The 22,402-nt window shown below is 32.0% G+C and overlaps 1 protein-coding gene and 2 long non-coding RNA genes across 5 annotated transcripts in view; 1 reads left to right on the plus strand and 2 right to left on the minus strand.

Moving 5' to 3' along the window:
• Positions 1-22,402, minus strand: part of cpx (synaptic transmission protein complexin) — a 141,766-nt gene that overhangs the window by 77,096 nt on the left and 42,268 nt on the right. The window lies entirely within an intron of this gene.
• Positions 1-22,402, plus strand: part of LOC105148200 (uncharacterized) — a 95,209-nt gene that overhangs the window by 32,934 nt on the left and 39,873 nt on the right. The window lies entirely within an intron of this gene.
• The window catches only part of LOC147911118 (uncharacterized), a 28,710-nt gene continuing 7,071 nt past the window's right edge, over positions 764-22,402 (minus strand). The window contains exon 2 of the long non-coding RNA XR_015545287.1: positions 764-22,091. This is a non-coding gene — a long non-coding RNA (uncharacterized LOC147911118). The remainder of the gene's footprint in view (positions 22,092-22,402) is intronic.

Raw genomic sequence — 22,402 nt, forward strand, 5'->3', positions numbered from 1 at the left:
ATAATTTCGATAAAATTAATAAAAGTATATAAATAATAGTAACAATATATTAAAATGTATTACGTTGTTCTATAAATGTATAATAGATATATATAATATATAATAGTCTTAAAAAATGGAAATCGATAATAAATTGAATATTGTGTAAATGAATATAGATAAATGAATATAGTATATTTAAAGCACTTGTAAAGATATTACTTATAAAAAATATTAATTAATTAAAATACGTACAGTATCTAGAAAGTCATTTAAAAAATACATTAACTAATTAAAAAAAATAGACTTACGAAAGAATTTTTTGCAAGAATATTTTTGCAAGAAGAGAGTAAATTTCAGAAAAAAAAAATCTGTTTTTTCGATATATTTGGGTAAATTCACCGTCAGTCTTATGACAGTTTGTAAGAAATGACCTGAGGGACATAGAATGTGAAACGTCTTTGACATTTTAATATTCTCTCGAAAAATGCTCGACTTTTACGTCGAAGCGTCTATTGACTTGGCGCTGAAAAGAGCTCGTTGCAGATTCCCGTACATTCGTGGTGTTTACTCCTCCTTGAAAACTCCGCTCGGAAGTGACGGAACTGCCGGGATGAGAAAATAAAGTCTCTCTACACTGACAGAACGTGTGCAGATAGAAACTATCAGAACATGACTCTTAAATTCTTCACATATGTTGAGAATGCGAAAAGTCGTAATAACCTGTAAGTACTTATACTGATTCACTGTCTCTCTCTCATCTTTTTTATTTTGCTGTCGTATATTTTACGTTCCCATTTTAAATCCGGTTCGTATATTAGCTCTTCATTTTATTTTTTTAATCCAACTCTTTTTACTTTTTTTTCAATCCAACTATTTTGGTTGTATTACTTTCAATTAGAAATAAATGAAAAATTTAAGTTTTCGTTTCTTCACTGAAAAAAAAGATTGGTTGCTGCGACAATTTAGTAAAATATGGCACAGCATTTTTATGTGGCTGCAGCAATCAGTTTTTGGTTTGGTTGTAGCAGCAAATTTTTAGTTGTGTTAGCCCAAGCAGAACAAGTCATTATGATATCAAAATGATGTCAAAAAAATGACTCCAAAATGATTACTAAAAGTCATTTTTCAATCATTTCCGATTCATTTTGACGTTATCGTGACTTGTTGTTCTTGGAAGCCTATCCGCAATGTCAGTAGATTTCGATAGACTAATGCAATTAAAAATTTGTTGCTACAATCAAAAACTGGCAACTTGCTGCAACCATATAAAAATACTATGCCATATTTTACTATCTAAATTGTTGCAGCAATTAATCTTTTTTTTTCAGTGTTGCGTCTCTTTCTTTAAGACGCTTCTCTATCTCTCTTCTTTATCCTCTATCCGCTTTCCCCATCTTGAATTTGCGTGAACACATAGGATTTCACGGGAATTTATGGACGGTAGCCGACCGAATGCGCAAAACATGGAGGCTGCAGCTAAGATTTACGGTTTGTAGTATTCCGTTTCGATGTTCGAGCGCGTTGTTCACAATTGAGAAAGGAAAGAGGTAAAGGGAAGGGAAGAATATATATGTATATGTATTGATATCCGCCATTATTATTTCTCTGCCTATCGAAGAGAGCGGCTTATCCTCGATAGCGGGAAGAATATCTAATAATGATAATGCTTTTTATATTATACTGAAAATATTCAAACGTTTCAATTTTAACATCGTGTTTTTTTTCTTTTTTTTTTGGATAACTGTGTGTTGTTTACAAATTCCATACATTCAACAAATAATTATTAAAACAATTATTAAAATCTTATATTGTTGGATTTTTTAACTTAGAGAGTCTAGAGTTTCTCTCTCGAAAACTTCTAAATTATGACGATGTGGATATAAACTGTGAATAACTACAATCTAACAGCAAACTTTCCTTAAGCCAAAAGTTCTTATACAAAGCCGATTTTATCTTATTAAATCATTTAGAATATGAAAACAAAAAATTTAGATTAAAAAAGTATAAAAACAACAGATCTATTTTTTCAACTTGTAATGTCTTTTTCAGAGTAGAATGATAATAGAGTGTCGAATAATAATAGAGTACTTCCGAATGTTTTCTAATAATTTTTCTAAGAAATCATTTCTCTCGCTCTCTCTCTCTCTCTCTCTCTCTCTCTCTCTCTCTCTCTCTGCATTATTTCCATTTACGAAGGCATATAAATATTACATATTAGTTCCACAAAAATTCATTCACGTGTAGTTGTACCTTTATTATTCCTTCACATCGCAGAAAGCTTGAGAACCCTCTGTGCGAGAATCCTCTGCGAGTCTCATTTACATATCAGTTACGCCGCAGTAAAACATCCCTCCTTACAAGCAGCCTTACTACCCTTGCCCTTTCCATACTCGACTAGCCCCCAGACGACAACCTCCATGTCGTACTATGCCGTGGTCTTACGCCAAGCTCTCGCATACAATCTTCTCGCTGAAAGTTACATCGTTAAAATACGCTACTGAGAAATGTAATAGATAGACTCCAGCCTTTATTCCATATTATACTTATGACTGTTGCGTCTTGTCTTTTAACAAAAAAAAAAAAACAACCAATGTAGATATTGCTATCAGTTTGAAAATAAAATTGATTTTGTAATTTAATAAATTATATATAATTCATTTATAATTTATGTAGAAATTTAGTAAAAAGTATAAAGAAATTTTGTCATAGTGAGTGAGTGTTTTGAAAAGAATAAAAATTCTTTTGAATTTAAGACGTACTCCATCTTCAAGAGTGAGATGTACATCATCTCAGTACATTATTCTTAAACAAAATTATGAACTTTCAAAATATATGGTACACACATATATCACGTAGGCACATAAGAGAATAAAAATCTATGGATAGAATATCAAAAGGATTATAAAAATAATGTAAGATATTTGATTAAGTATTAAATAACGTAATGTATGTATATTTAAATAGCAGAATTTGTTAAAAAAATTTCAAGTGATATCTCTATTGATGATTTTAATTGAAGAATTCCCAAAATGTTTCTAATAATAGAAACATCTTTGCAATAAACGTAGAAAAATTTTACTTTGAAAGGGGGTAATAAAATTACCGTTAATTTACGATGAATGAATTATTATGGTGCGTATTATAAATAAATTTTGATTCTGAATTTAATTCAAACTACATACGTAGATAGCACTTGGCATAATGTTGAAAAGATTAAAACGGAGACGTAAATACTTTCCGACACGCTCGAGAAAGGATCGTGGAAAATTTAATACCCGCGCGCCTATCGCCGTTCCAGATCTTTGCGCTTTGACCTCGCCATTTTGGGTTAATCTCTTTTTGGCTGGGCTCCATCGTTCTACAACTCTCTCGCCCGATATATCCCATAATGTTTAGTGCCTTTCGAACGTCAAGCACTCACTCGTCCGAAAGGATCCTGAAATAGGCGATGACGCATTTGTTGTAGTGGAAAAGGCGATAAACGAAATAAATTTTGAAGAGTAGTTTCATTAAAGTACATAATTGGAATACATACATATGTATCTTATTTTATCTATATTGTAATACATATACATTTATACCATTTTAATAAATGAATCAATAATTTAACTTACAATTAGTCACATCCCGCGCAAGATTAATACAATGTAAAATTGTAAATGATGACTCTATACAATTATAAAGAACTTTATTTTTTTATAGTCTCTTCATTTTTAAAAAATTCGGTCACGTCAAAAAAATAAATATCTCGACAAACTTCAACAGGTTCTCAGTTACGAGTTGAAAGCTTATCCTAAAAATCAAGTTCCTTTTTTTTTTTTACCGAACACCAGAGAAATGAAAAGGCAGAAAAGAATTTCGAGACTATTGATTCCGATTGAAATACTGACAGTTTGGCAGATGTTGAGCGGGCATCCCAATGCGTACGTGTAAAAATTTTATCCCTCCTCCTATTTTTTGTATCTCTTTCGTCTATGTGAAAATGCATGGACAGGTATAGATACGGAATTCCATTTATCATATCACACACAGAAATAATTCTCTCTTCTTCTAACACGAAAATATGATTATTGATTCAGCATCTATAAAGTGTGATATATCTTAGTCATAATAAATTAATTAAATCGAAATGTACAAAAAAAAGAATCAAATGTCCTGTCTGTTCTTAAAGATGAATCATTGAAAAGAATAATGCATCACGGACAATAACAATTTTACGAACACCTAAGTAGAGATAACATCTGCAGCTGTGTTTCGTAATCATGTTCTCTTCGTTCGTATATTCGTCTACATCTATCTTTCTTACTAATGCCTGCATGAACGTATACAAGATTTTCCTGCATATATTGTCAGGGTAATTTGGCTCGTTAAATGAAAAGATTCTAGATTAAATAAAAAAAAACTCAACGATAACATTTTAATAATCACGTAGATAAATAAAAATAAACTGCTGAAAAAAGAATAATTCAATCTTTAAAATGCTTTTCACATAAATCATTGGATCATTACGGATGTTGTATTAAATACTCGATCGTTTTACATTAATTTATTTTGACTTTATTTTTGATTTATTCAATTTAAAACTCCTTTCTATATTATTAATTATTGCGGAAAATTATTTAATTTTAATATTTGTCATATCGATTTCACCATTCTAATTTATCATTTTGATATCAGATTAATTATTTAATGCTTCAAAAAATGTGATAATTTTATACATAATTGAGCACTATAACATTTGAATGACAGTAATTATAGATTTCACTGACGGTTTCGAAATTAACTTGTCTGACAATAGCACTGACAACCTCGACAAGTCGACAGCACGATTTTGAATAACATTAACTGAGTCTATCATGATAACTGTCTGTTGGCATTATGCCAGAGGCATGTGGTTTACCGTAGAAAGGAAAAACGATTGACTTCCTGTAAATCTTGAAAAACGACGGATATTAAAAATTTACAGAAGATTGAATTGAAGAGAGAAATACGTGAATTTTTTCGTTTTTATAAATATTAAACCGGATATCATATGTCATGAAATTTCATTTAAATGAGAATAAAATTAAATTCAACATTAAAAAATAAAACATTCAAAATTGAAAAATTTACTTTGTCCAAAAAAATATATCTCCTTTAATTTAAGTTTAGATCTGTTTTATTATGAGTGATATGTGCGATGTAATTATCTACCTGATGAATTTTCGCGTATTGCAAAGTTTTTCGATAGAATGCTGTCATAAAAAGATGAAGAGGCAGCTATTATTATTCAGAATGCGTCTCGCATTCTCGTTTAGCGATATTCAAGAGCTATTAAACGTTCAAAATTCATTAGACACCCGTCAGCAGACTCCAAAGGTACTTTCCGAAGGTAATGAAACCAGCATGGAGGGTCTATTACGAACCGGTCGACTTTGCAGCGTGACGATGTTCGTCGTTCCATTCTCTTATTAGAGTATCCCCAACTCAGTAAAGCACAGACGTTATTATCAAAGCAAGCCAGCTAATGTGAGCATAGTAGAAAAGGAAATATTCTAAGTATACCTGCAAGAAAAATCCATGCATTTATAACACTTCCTCTTGCTTGAAGAAACTGTTTTATAAAATAGATTGCCTTGGTTGTCTGCTCGGTGAAATATTTTTACATCAACTATACGCTGTCCATAAGTTCATGAATACAGATAAGTCACAAAGAAAAGAAATTAGCATTGATAAAACTTGAAATTTAAAAATAAATCATACATCTCTTAATTTTTTTTTTTTTTTTGCTTTTTGTGTCGTGACAAGATTATAAAATCAGGAAATATATAAATATGTTAAGTATGAAAGAGTTAATACAACATACAAACACGTACATACGCACATCAGTGCAATTAGTATTTGTCCAATGGTCCTGGAAAATAAATAATGTCTAACTGTTATTGCATTCCAACTCGCTGCACTATTACAGCGCCCATCGCCGTCCATCTCTTTTAATCCTACAGGGGCATTTTTTTTCACACGACATCCATTAAGCTGTGCGCGATATCACACAACGGAAGGAAATGGTGCAATTGTATCGCGGCCACTAAAAAGAGACAGATAGAGTCGCTGTCGGGCGGAACAGAAGTATAAAAGGGAGCGCTCACTTTATCGAAAGGACGAGCGCCACCATTTTTCTACGTCTTCTCTCGGTTTTCTCTAAACCGTTCCTAAAGCTTTCCGCTGAAAATTTGGACTCACTAGGAGATTCTGATTGTGCACGCTATATATTAAGAATAAATAATGAATGTATTTATGTTATGCAATATACAATGAACTTTATCATAACATTTATGAGCTTCTAATTCATAAGCCATGTCCTCTGGTTGACCAAAAAATGTATTTAATTTTCTCTTTTATTACATAATTTTTATTAGCATTTTATTTTGTCATCTGATATTGATTAAAGAGCAAAATAATCGGAAAGAACATCATGTACAGCCTGAATAAAGATCGGATAATATTCCAGTCTATATCTTTCTCTCCTGTTCGTTGCCGTTATCAAAGCATGGAATTTTCAAGCTAACGGTCATCGCAGCCTTTCTAAGTGGCTTTATGACACGAAATCATGTTTTATCGATATAACATGTAATATGTAACGCTGACGCGTTGCGTAGTAATTTTTCAGATCGCTCTACGCTTGACGCGATAGGGAATTCCAACCAGTTATAACTGTCCTTTATTTTGCTCCTGTGAAGACCCGCGAGAGCCGCTTTATTAATCTCTCTGACATTTTGCACTTTATCGCCATTCGTATCAAAGCTTCACTACACGCGAAGGTCTTGCATTTTTTTTCCCCATTGCCTTCACGAGCATTCATTCGCTCGATTTTCCAACGTTTCGTTGTTCTTTTAACCTTTAGTTGGCGTTTAGTATTCGAGAGAGCTTAAAAGCTTTAAAAGGATCGGCAATAAAACTCGCGCGTCGAAGGTTTCCTTCTAAATCGAAGATGGATCCTTATGCAAAGTATCTTGTGGATACTCGAATTTATGGGCAATCATTTCTGTCAATTATCGCGACAAATCGTACACGTAGTTATGCAAACTATCGGTATGTTAATCTGAGATTAACGTTAGCAATGCGTGTCGAAGATATGTTCCGTAATTGGTTGGACTGATCGACTAATTGGAATGCCAAATTCCAATGCGATGTACTCTGTAATTCTTACAGTGTCGTGGCATGATTTCAACATATTTAATTTATATAGTTATAATTTAACAATTATTTTCAATTTTGTAGCAAGTGTATGTAAATGTTAAAAAATATCAAAATTTTGTATAGTTATTATACATTTATAGTATTATATTATATATAAATTTGAAATTAAATTTTATCTAACGAAGCTTTTGTTAATTATAAACGTGGTACATCAAATTAATAATGATAAATTAACTGAGTAAATTCTGATTTCAATTGTATATCCCATTATTGTCCTATTTCATCATTAATTTAGAAATCATTAGTCGCAATAATATTCGATTATCATTATCATTATCAGATTATCATTTTCAGAATTTAAAATCTTTTCGAAACTCATCATTATATCATCGTTATATCGGTTAACCAAAAAGTTATCAGAATTTTTTCGCTATTACAGGCATTTCAGATCACGAATAATTTTCCTAATCTCTGTCTAAATTTACTTCGAAACGCTTTCTTTATCATCTCGCTACATAAAACTCGAAAAAAATTAAACGAGACACTTGAATTTTGTCATCAACACGTACTCGTAGTAATCATAATACAATAATGTGTAATCACATTTTATCTCGTATTTGTATTTGTACGTATATGTTTTTAACTGTGAAACGGAACATAAGAAAATTCCGTTTCTAACAAAAATCACCATGACATCCAATCGAAGGGTACAGTGCAAATACTTGCGTGAGTTTCTCATTGATTGGTCAAACATACGTGAAAGGGACCGAGTTAACGGATTCTTTCTTTTCTCTTTTTCTAAGAAGAAAGAAAATGGCGACGTGACGCATTAACTCCCCTAGAACTTTCGGTAGAAAATTACAGGCTTTATCGGCACTTGATTGGAAACGCTTTTATGCGGTCAATTTCCATTAACTGGGCAAACTTGATCGAGGCCCTACGAGAAAACTACATTGCTCGTCATTTAACTCTTTCAATTATAGTGTACGTGCCACACATTGCTGCGAACTGTACTGAACTGGATAGACGATACGATTTGAATTTTAGTATCACTAATTGTAAGTATCTGGATAAAGCGTATCCACAATTATTTGTAAATTATCCGCAATTATATAATCGTAATAGTTGTTACACTTCTCAAAATGATCAGTTTTTGGAGAATTCAATTATCAAAACCAATTATCGAAAATTGAAATCTCATCTTTCTTCTGCTAGCAAATATCATCTATTAGGATAATTGTATTTAATAATCATTGCGTGCAATTCTGACGATAAATAAAAGCGCACGTTCGCATCGAGGATAATCGTTGGTTTCAATTAGATTTTGCGAGAAATACGTCGATCGTGTCCGTTCGTCCTATACCGTGGATTAATTCTAACATTATCCTACATTCAATTATCTGTATGGATTCGATTATTCTTTCGATTAGTTCCTATTCGTTTCTGATAATACGATTTTTACACAACTCTCTACAAAGACACATAACATCAATAATAATTCAGTAACAGATAAAATTAAAATATACAAGATCATGGATAACTTCAAACAAATGCGTATGTAGCGTGTCTTTCTTTTTTATCTTGCTCAGATAATTATTCTATTTTAATTTTTTTTTTTTTTTTTTTTTTTTTAAGAACAAAATTATTACTTTATCTTTTTCAGATAAGCACAATATGAATTAAACTTAAGTATAAAAAATTAGCCGCTTATTAAAATCCACTAAATTAATTATAATATCAACGCATCTCACTAAAAATTACAGCTTAATAGCTTTTTAACATGAAAAGTCTTTGTGAATGTGTTGAGACAAGCGTCAAATCGATTCATTCTCCTCGTGATGGAAGGTGATCTTTATCCACAGCGACAATCGTTAATTCACGCCGACAGCATTCGAGAATAGTACATACGTTCTCGTAACAAGCATGATCGTCTATTCGATTACATCTCGCGAGAATCGACGGGTGGCTTCGTGCTTGAGTGGTGAATCCCGTGAACACGGAATACTCGATATCCTACGTAATTGGAGCGGCGATACATAACGCGAGAGAGCGAGGTACACTGTCCTAATTCTCTCCGAAATATGGTCCGCAAGCACGCGCGCATTGCAAATCAGATACCGAGAGATAATACGAACGTTGTAATCGCCATTTTGAACAATTTCGCCTCGGATACGGAAGTTTCTCATTAATATTTTTTTTTTATCCTAATCTAATGCGATCTAACATACTTTGACAACAAAAGAAATCTATCGTTGACACATCAGAATCTTTTTCTTCTTCAATAAATATTTAACTTCGCTGATGTCCAATATACAGTTTTTATTTCATATATTTTTTTTCATTCAATTAAATATATACATTTTGAAATTGGTAGTCCAACTGAAACAAGTATATTTATATTTCTCGTAAAAATAATTCAAAATGTAAAAAAAAAAAAATGTAATAATTCAAATGAAATAAAATTTTTTATTTTAATTTCCGTTTTGCAAAAACATAACGCATATTTATGCTTAATTGAATGGATTTTTAAGAAACCTCGTACCATATGTCAATTTATTTTTCATTCAATTACTATTTCAATTACTATTCAGAAACACTTTATATTTTAAATATAATGCGTAAGTAAATAAAAATATATATAATACAATTTATATAAATTGTAATAAAACTAATAAAACTGAAAATTATTAATATTGTATTATATCATAACATCTAAGCATAAACGTTCATTTTCTTTTCCATTTATCTATTGAAAGAATATTAATATACATTTTTTATTCTTTTATATACTACTCGTAGAAAACTCGTTCTATTTTTATACGACACATTACTATCGGTGGCACACAAACAGTTTTCGTTTTCGCAGTCTTTTCCTTCCTACTGTCAGTAGATATCGTTTCACATGATGGAACGGATACGAACTACGTTCTATGAAATTTTGTCGATAAAGACAGAACTCTCAATGTTCTCCTTCAAAAATGGAAATTATCTTCATGAATCTTTGAACCCAATGATCTTACAATTCATGTAAAACGGTTATTTTTTCAAATTCCACTATCTATTACGTTCTCTTCTTTTTTCAACGAACTGAGTAAAAAGTTTCACTTGTAATACAAACTGATAGCCACGGTAAAATATCTTCCGAATCACTTTATATCATGAATATCTATGATTCAGGTCGAGCGAAATATCGCAGAAGACAGCCGGTAACCTTTCCCGGAGCGAAGTCTGGCTGTCGTTATCCGCTGTCTGTAAAGTTTCGTATTCCGAGAGAGCAAGAAACCTGCTCGCAAATTCGGGCAACCACTACGCGCAACCTGATACCAGCCGCCTCTAACTTTTCATTGCGGCGTGTCGACGACGCCGTTAAACTTCCACAATCCTGTATTCGACTTTTAATCCTCGCCTCGACAGAAACACGTAACTCTTGTGTCTGTGTTGCTTGATAGAATTTCCCCATTAACGCGAGTTCTTACATTACAAGAGTACGCGAAGATTTTTTACATAGTAGGGGAAAGGGAGATAAAGTGATGAATTGTTAATTTTTCTAAACTAATAACGAATGACGAGCTAATGCTAAACTAAAAAATGCTAATTAAAGGTTTTTAGATAATACAACATAATCTCTTGTAGTTTGATTTCAATTTGTCTACGAAAGTGGATAATATATAATAAAAAATGTTTCAGATGCAAAAGAATTATTTTCAAAGAATCCTGCATTAATCACATGGAAAATGTTGTTTCAATCAAATTAGATGAAACTGTGATATTTTATAATTAAATGAGATGCTGATCAAAAATGCTCTGTAGACACAACTATAAAAGGTAGACGGATTTTGCTTAGCGCCATTTGAAAGTTTGCTATTTTGATTCTAATCGTATTAAAAGAAATACCTTTACTTACAGTACATAATTAGTTCTTTTAAACTGTATAAGCACTTATACGGTTGTATATAATTACGCGTGTAATTATTGAATAGATTTATATCTTAGTATATATGGAACAATGATAGTGTAAGTCTATATGCATCGGTATATGTATTTGTATCAACGGTTATTCCATTAATATGTAGCTAATATTATTATATGGACACACATGGTTATAAATGCCAATACAGTTTAAAAACAAACTGTGTATAGTAGGTAAACATGCTTTTTAATTCAATTAGACCTAAAATAGCAACTTTCAAATGGTGTTACAGCAAAATCTGTCCGTGTGCTTATGGAGATTTTTAATCAGCATCTCATAAGCTACGAAATATCACAATTTCAACTAATTTAATTAAAACCATGTTTTCTATAAGATTAATCCAAGATCTTGCAACAAGTTTAAATATATCTTATTGCATTACGCTAAATTTTTTTTTATACTAAAAATTGTATAAATAGCAATTGTAAATGCTTATTATTAAATTTTCTTTGAATATGATGTTACTATTATAATTATATACACATACACACATATATATATATATATATACATACACACATATATAAAATGTTATTAAAATGTTATTTTTTTTTAATGAAAATTTAAATATATTAAATTAAAAACCCCCGCAAAACAAAAAAATATTTCATAAAAGCATTATTCTATCTAAAGATTGAATTTTATATGTTTATCAGATTAAAAGCAAACTGATATTAAATCAGAAACATTTTAATTCGAAACCATATTTTTTATTTTAGAATTGAATTAGAATGTTAAAAATATATTTTTCTTACTCCCTGAAGCTGAATAGAAATTAAACTAAAAATCTTTTAATTCAAAACTCTGGATCTGTATAAACTTTTTTTTTCTTATTTAGATTAGCATTAGAGAATACTGCGTCTTTTTTCAAAGTCATTTTTTTAATACTCTTTATTTAATACTCTGCATCATTTTGTACTAAACGTCTCTGTTTATCTGTAAATCGAATGAATGAAAAAAGGTGCGATTCATATGTTTTCCTCATCACGTAAGGCTTTCTTCTCCAGCATTATTGAGGTCACAAAGATTCTCGTTTAAGATAATATTGCCGGCCGAAATTCCACATGAAACGCGCCAAAATTGCTCGCGCGCTCGCGCAAAGGTCGTTGAGTGTGGTCTACTAAAGGCAAATAGGGATAGAAGTAGCTGGACTTTATCGAAATTTATGGGGGTGCTCAGTATCTCTGATAAGTATTATCATAGGTCGTCTTTATTATGCTTTCTTTTAGTTAATTCCGGGAGGTGAACTCGCAGGGCGAGTATACGGCAAGCGAATAGCACGGAAACAGCGTTTTTATAGTACCATTTTACCACAGCTTATTGTATTACTTTCTTATTCCGCAAACCTGGCGTTTGTCGGAGATTATCTCCATTTTTTTTTCTCAAAATAACAATTGCTATTGTCATGCTTTTTGTAAAAAAAAGATCTATTCTTTAATAAATAAATATACGTGTATGTATTTAGAAATATTTCTCATAAAATATTCTCATAAAATGTGTCCTAAATATCAAATTTTTTACGTAAAATATCTCTAATAAATACCTTTAATAAAAGAATGAAATATTTAAAAAAATTGGTCTTCAAAAAATATGAATCACGAATGTTAAATCTTTTTAAAAATAAAATTTTTACAATTTCTATCACAATATACATTGTTCTCTTTCGTATGACACTCAAAACATGGCGACAGGAAAAAGCGCTTACGTCGGTTATTCTATTACAGCTATTGAGGTCGAGGGTTTTAAAAAAGATACTAAATATTTTTAGATAGTAGATATGAGAGATGTTCATAAACTATGAAAATCTCAATGAATGAAAAATCAAAATCGCATGAGTATTATTAATATAAAACACAGCGCAAATAAATTAGTCCAAAATTAATGAAAAATAAATTTCTAGATGTTTATAGGTTGCTTAAAAATATATTCGTCAACCTAAAACTACGTCCAATAAATAACGAATAATTTCAATGATGTATAAAATTTTAATTTAATAATTAAACAAGATATAAAAATTAATAGAGAGAGAGAGAGAGAGAGAGAGAGAGAGAAAATGCTAATCAATTGATTATTAACATACGTTTAATGTAGTTAAAGTAATAAATTTTTATAAATAGAAAATTTTGTTTTTATTTTGGAAATTACGAGAAATCCTCTATATTAATTTTTATATTATTTAATCAACTTTCTTCTTGCATTCGCGGTTTATAATTATTCATGTGTAAATAAGCAACAAATCTTGAAGAAACTATTTGATATTTTGCGTTTGAAGTTTGGGTACCTTACATTATTGCTATGATCCAGTCTCTCGGTGGTCTTTCTAACTCGACAAAGGGGGTCTTCCACTTCGGCTACTATCATAGTTCGGATATTCCTTGAGGATACTCGTGTTCTACCTGAAGAACCATTAAGGAATTTCCGACGTAAGCCTCTCGACTACTTAGCGAACGATCTCAAGAGAACGTTTCTTCTATACGTTTCCTCCACAGGATTTCTTACAAGAAGTCCGCAATTACCTGCTTAGTCTAGCCTGTCTACAACTGCATTATCCAATTTTACGATGTTCATATTCTAATTTTTATGCATTTCGAAATTTAAATATACACACATATATATATATATATATATATATACACCTTACAGATAAACTACAACATTAAACCAAGAAGTTGAGAAACTTAGAAGAAAAGAAATAATAAGACAAGAACATATAAGCCAACGCAAAATCTATTAGCAAAAACACTCGTTATATAGTTTCGTGTTCTTTAATAATAACAAATTTACTAGATTAGCAAAAACTCTTGTTATAGTATCGTGTTCTTTAATCTAGATTTATTATCATTAAAGAACACAAAACCGTAACGAGTGTTTTCGCTAATAGACCTTGCGTTGGCTCACATGCTCTTGTCTTATTCTTATTAATTCTATTCTCAGAGCCTTTGTTATTTGATAAAAATAAATAAGATTATTTTAAAAATAAATAGTAAAATTTAAAAAATTCACATATTATGTTCGAAGGCCTAAATCTGTAAACAAAAAAATCTTTCTCTGCAAATTTTCGTTATTCTAGAAATTTTGCACCATCCACAAATCTCTAGACATTAGTTTCGTTATGGATATTCACGTTCACGACTGCAGACAGAAGTAAGAGACGAAAGGAAATATTCCCGATAAACGAACTGTATCTTTTACTACAAACGAAGGGAAGTAGCTGGTAAAGACTCACGGCACGAGTTTTCTGCGGATAACCGGCGCCGGAACTTGAAAGTCACGGCATAAGATCGATTTGCTAGTACTCGTCTCAGCGATATTTTAGCTTGCGAATGCACATCGTTAAAATCGTTCGAATGAGGTCGTGAGAAACAACAGATAACTTTTAACGAGCTCTTTCTAGGAACAGTTTGAAAGTAATATCCGTATGGTAGTTATTATTCTTAAAGAAAGTCCCATTTCTATAAGACAGAAATCTTAATTGTTTTTGCACGTAATAAGTGTGCAATTCTTTAAAATATAATGCTACTTTCAATTTTGCAGTTTCTATTATTTACAATTACGTATAAATTGTATAGGAATAATTTTTATATTCCATCATATAGTACTCTCGCGATTCGAACGATATCTTAACTCCAATCAAGCGAAAGAAGAGATCGCAATCTGGTCGTGATCGTAAATTAATCACGCATTTCCGCTCTATTCGTTTCAGCTTTTCAGCACGGAGCATGTAGAGAAAAATCTTTATAGCCTACTCGCCGAGACGCAAGATTTATCGGTCGCGTCTATACGTGTACCTGTACATGACAGCAACTCGATAAAACAGTCGTGTAATGAACAAGCTGAACGCAAATTTATATACCCTATCTCATCGTAGGACTTCCATTTATAGACTATATCCTACGACCGTATTGCTCAACTAACTATCTCAGATATTTCTGACACGAGAAAGACGTCACAAAAATAAAAAAATAAAAAGAAATATTCAGAAACTTGAGTTTAAATTAACTGTAATTTAAATTTAAATTATAACTCAAAGTGTCCTGATAGAATTACTAAAAATTAACTTTAGACAGGAGCACATTTATTTTATTTAAACTTATTACTTAACTTTTATGAAAATTAAATTTTTTTCATTATCTGTTATGATCTTCGATGTATTTTGAAAACTAATAAATTGAAACGCTTTTGAAAAAATTTTTTTATAAATATTATTTCTATAAAATTTTAATTAGCTCAGAGAGATCTATATATCTAGATATCTAGAATTAAAGCTCACTGTGCGCGGTGTCTGATCTAATCATATGAAACATGATTGTTGAATGGAATTAATTAGAGAGAGCGATGCTGGTCGGTCATTCCATCTGGTATAATTTTATTCGACAATTGATACATCCGATCCGAATAATTCAAGTCAAGCCGATCAATCATCCCAGGGAAGCCTCGACATTCCCGCGGGACTAACCCGCGTATCTACCCACCGGAAGGAACGACATTCGACGATCGATCATCGACGGGCGCGAAATGTAAAATGCATTAGGCGATAACTTACTCATGGCCGCGATTCGTGCTTGGGAGCGAGCGATTGCGATTTCTGCACACTCATGCGATAATTAAAATAATCCTAAATTACATCCATAACATTTGTCCTATAGGCAGTGTTAATTAAAAATGCAATTAATGATAACAATTGTATACAGTAACATCTTTTTAAATCAATTAAAAAATGTAATTTTCACATAGAGCTTAAACCGTCAAATTAAACGAATTTCTTAAATTTATTGTTATTCTCAATGTGAAACGGACAAATAAATTGCTTTGTTATTGCTACTTTATGTAAGACACGAATTACAATTTTATTACGTTTAATATATTTAAATTTCAAAAGGGAGAAGAACGTCTTATCTTTATCGACTGTTGAAACTGAGAGAATCGTTTTCCTCGTGGATACTTCCGAAAGTCCCGGAAGTGGCTATTTCCGAGCAAAGTTTGCCAGCACGAACGACAGCGGCGTGTAAGTCTGCCGCCAATCATTTGGGGAGAGAAAAGTTTACTGCTGAGAGGAGGGAAAGCTGTCTGAGTTTACACCAGCCAATTACAATTATCCTTCACATTCGATCACTGTGTAGACACTTTATTGGAAGAGTATGGCGGGAATGAATCGATTTGGGGAATGCTGAAACTATCTTGTGGTTTTGAAGGATGCAATACAATGAAAATCGTTCTCTGCAGATGCAATTAACTGAGAAGCTTTCAGCTTTAAATTTGCAGAGCTTTATACCTATAATACATCTAACGTTGCTTTTCTTTAATTGCAATGGCGATTCTAACGCTTTGTTTTTGGGATATCTCTATCTTTTTAAGAAAGAAAATTCATCGATGCACGTTCTAAATGTTGATTTTTCACAGTCTTTTGACAGGTACTCTTTTATAAAATTCTTAAAAAAATTCTTTGCAATAAATATAAATTAATTTACATGAGGCAATTGTAATTGCCGTGTCAATCACATGGTGGAAGCAAATGGGGATGCAAGTAGACAAGTAGATGGAGAGATATAGGCAGATTCAAAAGGTCGAAGGGTGGCGAATGGCTGGAAAGGAGAGAAGGGAAGAGCGACGAGGTGGCCAGCGGTGTGCGCACTATAATCTTTGCAACAAAAGCCACCAGCGCCCGACCACAATCCGAAATCAATAGCTCGCGCGGTCTGTTAACGCTATCCATTATACCGCTAGCTATACGCGCGCGCTATAAATATAGGCGCGTTAAACCGACTGTATTTCCGACTTGGTAGCCGTTCTCGTTCGCTGACTCGGAATCAGAATACCGCATGGCACTTCCGGACAAACTTTCGCGCTCTATCTTCTATGATTAGATCAAATTCCACGTTAAAATATTTTGAAAATTAGAAACATCATATCCCTTTTCTTAAATAGCACAAAAGAATAGAGTAATTCTGTGTGAAAACATAAAAAATATAGAATAAAATTTTCTCACATTTTTTTGAAGAGAACTTTGAAGAGAATTTTGATGAGAATTTGAAAATTAGTAATATGTTTTTTTTTTCACTTAAAATTTACGTACGTAGTTTTCAACAGATGTTATTTTTTTGTATTAAAATAATATTTTTTTTAAGCGAAATGTCTTGTCTTTTATGTTACTTCTCATAATGACTATTAATGTTCTTAAAAATTTATTTTTCAAAAAGTAAGTTTCTTGAAAAAACTGAATCATTTTAACATTCTATTAACCATTCGTAAATATACATAAAAAATTTATAAATTAAAAATTAGTTTTTAAGTATGAGTTACAGTTCGCCAGAATGGAAGGAATTAATCATAAGAAATTAAAACACTTTAATTTCTTATGAAAGAGTTCTTTCCTAATATTTACAATATGCACATATGACATTTGCTTTTCGTTACTATTTTCGATACTTTCGTGTTTAGTATATCGGAAAACGATCATTTTTCAAGCGATGACTTTCCAATTCTCGTTATTTCAAGATTCAATCAGAGTTTGGCAAATTGAAACTCGCTCGATCGAGCCGCATTCTGACAATTTCCACAAACTGTCATTATTTCGTCGAAGATTGCATTCTATGTTTATCTATTAACAGTATAATTTCTATATACTCTTCACTTCCGTATTTTTGTAATTTCTTCTCGCAACAACTATTGTAAGTGGAAAATTCATTTCCCTTCTCTCCATTCTCTCTATCTTTTTGTATCCACCTTATTGCTTTTCATTTTCATCCTTTCTACTTGCGTTATTCCAATAATAAAAAAGTTAATCCAGGATTGAAATAAATGACGAGCAACGATATTATCTTCATTATTATCGCATTATTCCGTCATATTATTTTTATATCGATTACGTTACCTTCCTTCCCGACTATCTTTACGTAAGTTCGACATTCTTAAAAACTCGCTCTCGGCCATGGTCGATGAAGCCAACTAATATTTCATCGTTGAAGTGATGGTTTTGAAAGACAGGACTTGATTAACCGACCTGTCATGAGAGGAAGTCAAAGCTGTACGTTTTTCCCACCACCGTCGTTACTAGTTATGCTTCCGGAGGTGTCTACAAGATTTAATAGAAAAAAAATCTATAAAATGTCTGCACGACGGTGACGGAGAATTAATTGAGCGAGAATGATCAATAACTAAACATAATTTGACTAGTTGAGCAATAACTATTAGTGATTAATTCTAGTTTACATAAGTCAAGACTTTATTCGATAACGAGTCATATATCAAAATGTCTCCGATACGTTTTGAATATATCAAGGCGTATCAAGCAAGGACTAGTTTATTCATTTGAATGCAAACTGCGTGTAAAGGACAGTTTCTCTGTAATTAGTCTGATAGCACACAATACGCAATTGTTCGAAATCACAAAGTCTCTCTCTCTCTCTCTCTCTCTCTCTCTCTCTCTCTCGTCAACGACGAGAACGATGGTAGTGATAAAATTTCATTAATTACATCAAATTAGAATATTCCGTCCGAATAGTTTTACGTTCCTCTACCGGCCATTTGTAATTAATTCTCTCATCATTCCGAAAGCTATTAATGACGGCATTCTTGAGCGCAATTTCCGATTAATTTTCATCCATGAGTATACACATATATATTTTTGCAAGCGATCATTATAAAGAAAATGATATACGCATACAATAAGAAGGCAGGAATCATTTCATTAAATTTTGCTTATAAAATTCTATTTTTTATTATTATTTAGAGCAATTGCGTGTGTTGAGCTCATTTGATCAAATCAGATTTTTAAAAGTATACATATATAAAGATATTCATATATAAATCTATAATAATATATATGACTGCAGAATGTTCATGAACCTCAAGAGTGCTGTCTCGTAAGCATGGCAATTATTTCAATTAGGACGAACATAGCGTCAGCGTGATGCAGGACGCCAATTCTGCGAAAATATCTTCGTCGGGCGACTTCGCAATTAGTAGCGGCGCGCAGTGCATGCTCGCGAATAACGTAAAGTAATTCTGGGCGCGATGTGTCCCCCTGTGGTTGCCACTTGATTACGGCATTGTGTTTTTGTTACATGAAGGTAGGGACTCGTTCCTTCTGCTATAATTATTATAATCCGAAAGAAAAAGATAAGCGTAAAAATAAATGCATGTCGAACATCATCATATTAAGTAACAAAATTAAAAAAGTTTATCTTCTGTTATAATACAATATCTAGTTTTTTATCATTTTTTATTATATTTAATTATGTGATCTTTTTGATCCTTCAAATGTTTTTTTTTTTTTTTTTTTTAGGTACATGGTAAATGGTAGAAGATTAATAGAATTCTATCGTTAATTAGGTTTAGATATCTTATTTAAAATTATAATTGTTAGAATTCTATCGTTGATTTTGCTACAAATTACAAAATTTTTCCAAAACTAAACTTAATGCATGAAATCTTCAACGTTTTAGTGATTATTTTCTGGCTCTTTTCTCAAAGATAAGTTATTACATATCTTAATATAAAGTGCACTCGCGCGGACTTTATAGATGATATAATGGCCAGCAATTGTTACATGAAAAACGAGAGACTGAGAGGAAGAAAGTTTGCAAAATATAAACGAACTATACGACGGAAATGGGAAAGTTGCAGAAATTCGATGGAAGTTGAAACCTCGCACGAAGTTGTAGCCAGCAATCCATAATACAGGATAATAGAGGCTATTGTTTCTCGTAGTGAAGGAACTTTTTTGAAATATTGAAACATTCAAAGGATGTTAGGAAACAGTCGGCGAAGAATAAAGGCGCGGCCTTGCGATCTTTCGCATTATTAATATAACGATGGCCAAAAGGTCAGATAAGAAGTGCAGCTTCGATTTCGCGTGTTCGCTAAATCTAATGAAATAGTAAAAGACATCGCAGCGAAGGTTTTTATACAAGTTGAATTTTATATTATCAGAGCATGTAATATCACTCTAAAATAAATTGTCACGTGTAATTTTTTTATTTCTCTAAGAAGAAAATGAATTATTGTGTTGGGCGAATGAGAATGTAAAGAAACAGCGTGCAAGTAATCGAGGATTAAAAATATCTCGTAATATGCTCATAAATAAGCTATTCTTGTTCAGTTTTTGCGTAATGTAGCGCCAATTTATTCAAGTTCTTGTCACTGTAAACCAATACAATTGCAGTTTTTACGATGCGATTCTGTTGTTCATTTAAACGAATGGCAGCTTATAGAAGATTAATAAAACTTCTAAAAGAAAAGAAAAAAAAAAAACTATTATTATAGTATAATTTTTACACCACACGTTTAATACCAGCAATAAAAGCGCTAGTCAGCGGCGCTAATGGCATCGAGAGAAGCCGTTAAAATCTCATCATGTATATGCGACATTCTTTTTCGCTTTTTCTAACATTTGCTGTCACCAGTAAAAGCATAAAACCTACGTTCGACACGTGCCTTAATCTTTCCATCCACATTCTCATCCGTTCTGGATAAATACAAACGAGATTAATATCTCTCTTCATTGATCATTTTTTCATGAATAGTAGACACATTAAATACAATTTTATCCCGTAGATTTTATAAATTATTTTATATACATATATTATATTATTTTATATATATATATAGAGTATCGTAAGTTTTTAATATCGAAGTTTAGCAAACTGATGATATCCTTCGTGACAAATGCAAAAAATGAAAATTCTAAGTCGGATCTGTGAAAAGTAGTCGACAAAAGGCTCATCCTATCGAAGATCCTGTCGTAAAAAAAATTGAAGTACATAAGAGTCGGGGATTGTTCCCGGCCGAAGACGGATGTCTCTGGAAGGACCAGAAGCAATTTGCGAGATAGCGATTCAAGATAGGCATGGTTCTTATTCTTTTTTTTTTTCGACTTTCCGCTCTTCTCATCCACTTCCACCACCGTTCGAGAAACGGCTTTTCTAATTCGTTCGACGAGCGGTTGCGGCGGCGACGATGAAATTCTATTCCATGCTGCAATTCAAACTTAATAAAGCGTCATGCACATCAGCTGACATTTTTCCGAGTGGCGGAAGACGTCGAAAGGGGGCAAAATGGCGGAATTGAATGCGTTGAATGCTCATTTAACGGCATCGCTGCTGCATTTCGAGTCACTGGTAGAGGAGGGCAGAGGAGGGAGGGGGAGGGAGAGAGAGAGAGAGAGAGAGAGAGAGACCTACTCATCCACAACCACTATCGTCGTGGAATCCTTAATATAGCACGCGCACGGATAAGAGCAGGAGGGTGGAGAAAATGGCCAAGAAAGGCTGAGAATGGCACGCAGGGGGAGCTTCGTTTAGAGCTGAAAATTGCGCGCCAGCGATGCCGAAGTGTGAGAAATGCCACGTCGGGAATCGAGATAATGGCTCCGTGGTCGTGATGCCTTAATATCGCGACACGATGAAAATGATTAATTATTTCGAAATTGATTGAATATTGTAAGTGGGGGGGACTCATCAATTCGTGAATTTACGTAAAGGCATTGAATCTCGAAATTATGCACAATGATAAATTAAATTTTTGGATGAGGGAGATGTGTAAATTATAGATCGTCGATATATTGCTATACAAAATATTTTGTTGACAATTTTAAACTAAAGAGAGCAATTTTGAACTAAACAAGAAGCTGCGTGAATGAAGAATGAAAAGAATATTATCCTTTATTTACATTATATTACATACCATCTTTTATTAAATTACAAATAAAATAATTTTTGAATAACATATTTTTTTATAAAAAAAATATATACAACAGTTATAATATGTATATTATGATATTTAATATTATATATTAGATGTTTGGACAATAGATTCATTAATCACGCGATTAGGATGGTACTTGAGCTGGAAATTCAGATCGTATATGCAGGACCTCGTAGGTTCACCCTGCCGACCCATCGGGTCAAAAGGAACTTCCGGTTGACTTGTCAAGTAAACCAGTGTGGTATGTGGCTGTGGCCTAAAGCAGTTTATGCATCGATTAAGTCCTTAGCCCTTTGAATATCGTTCACGTGTATAAAAACTCCTCAGTGAGTCGCAAATTATTTTATTTCCAAAATATAAATTCTGTTTTTAAAGAAAAATTTTAAAGAGATGTTAATTAAGTTAATAGAGTGTAAAAAATAATAAAATTAAAATTAATTAATAATTATTAATATTGTTTAATTAATTAAAATTAATTAAATAATAAAATATAATCTGAACAATTTTTTTTATTAATATAATTCTTACTATTAAACGTATCACTTTAGAGTGATAATTTCAAATATA

The sequence above is a fragment of the Acromyrmex echinatior genome, chromosome 1, assembly GCF_024713525.1.
Source record: "Acromyrmex echinatior isolate Ae372 chromosome 1, ASM2471352v2, whole genome shotgun sequence".
Taxonomy (NCBI): domain Eukaryota; kingdom Metazoa; phylum Arthropoda; class Insecta; order Hymenoptera; family Formicidae; genus Acromyrmex; species Acromyrmex echinatior.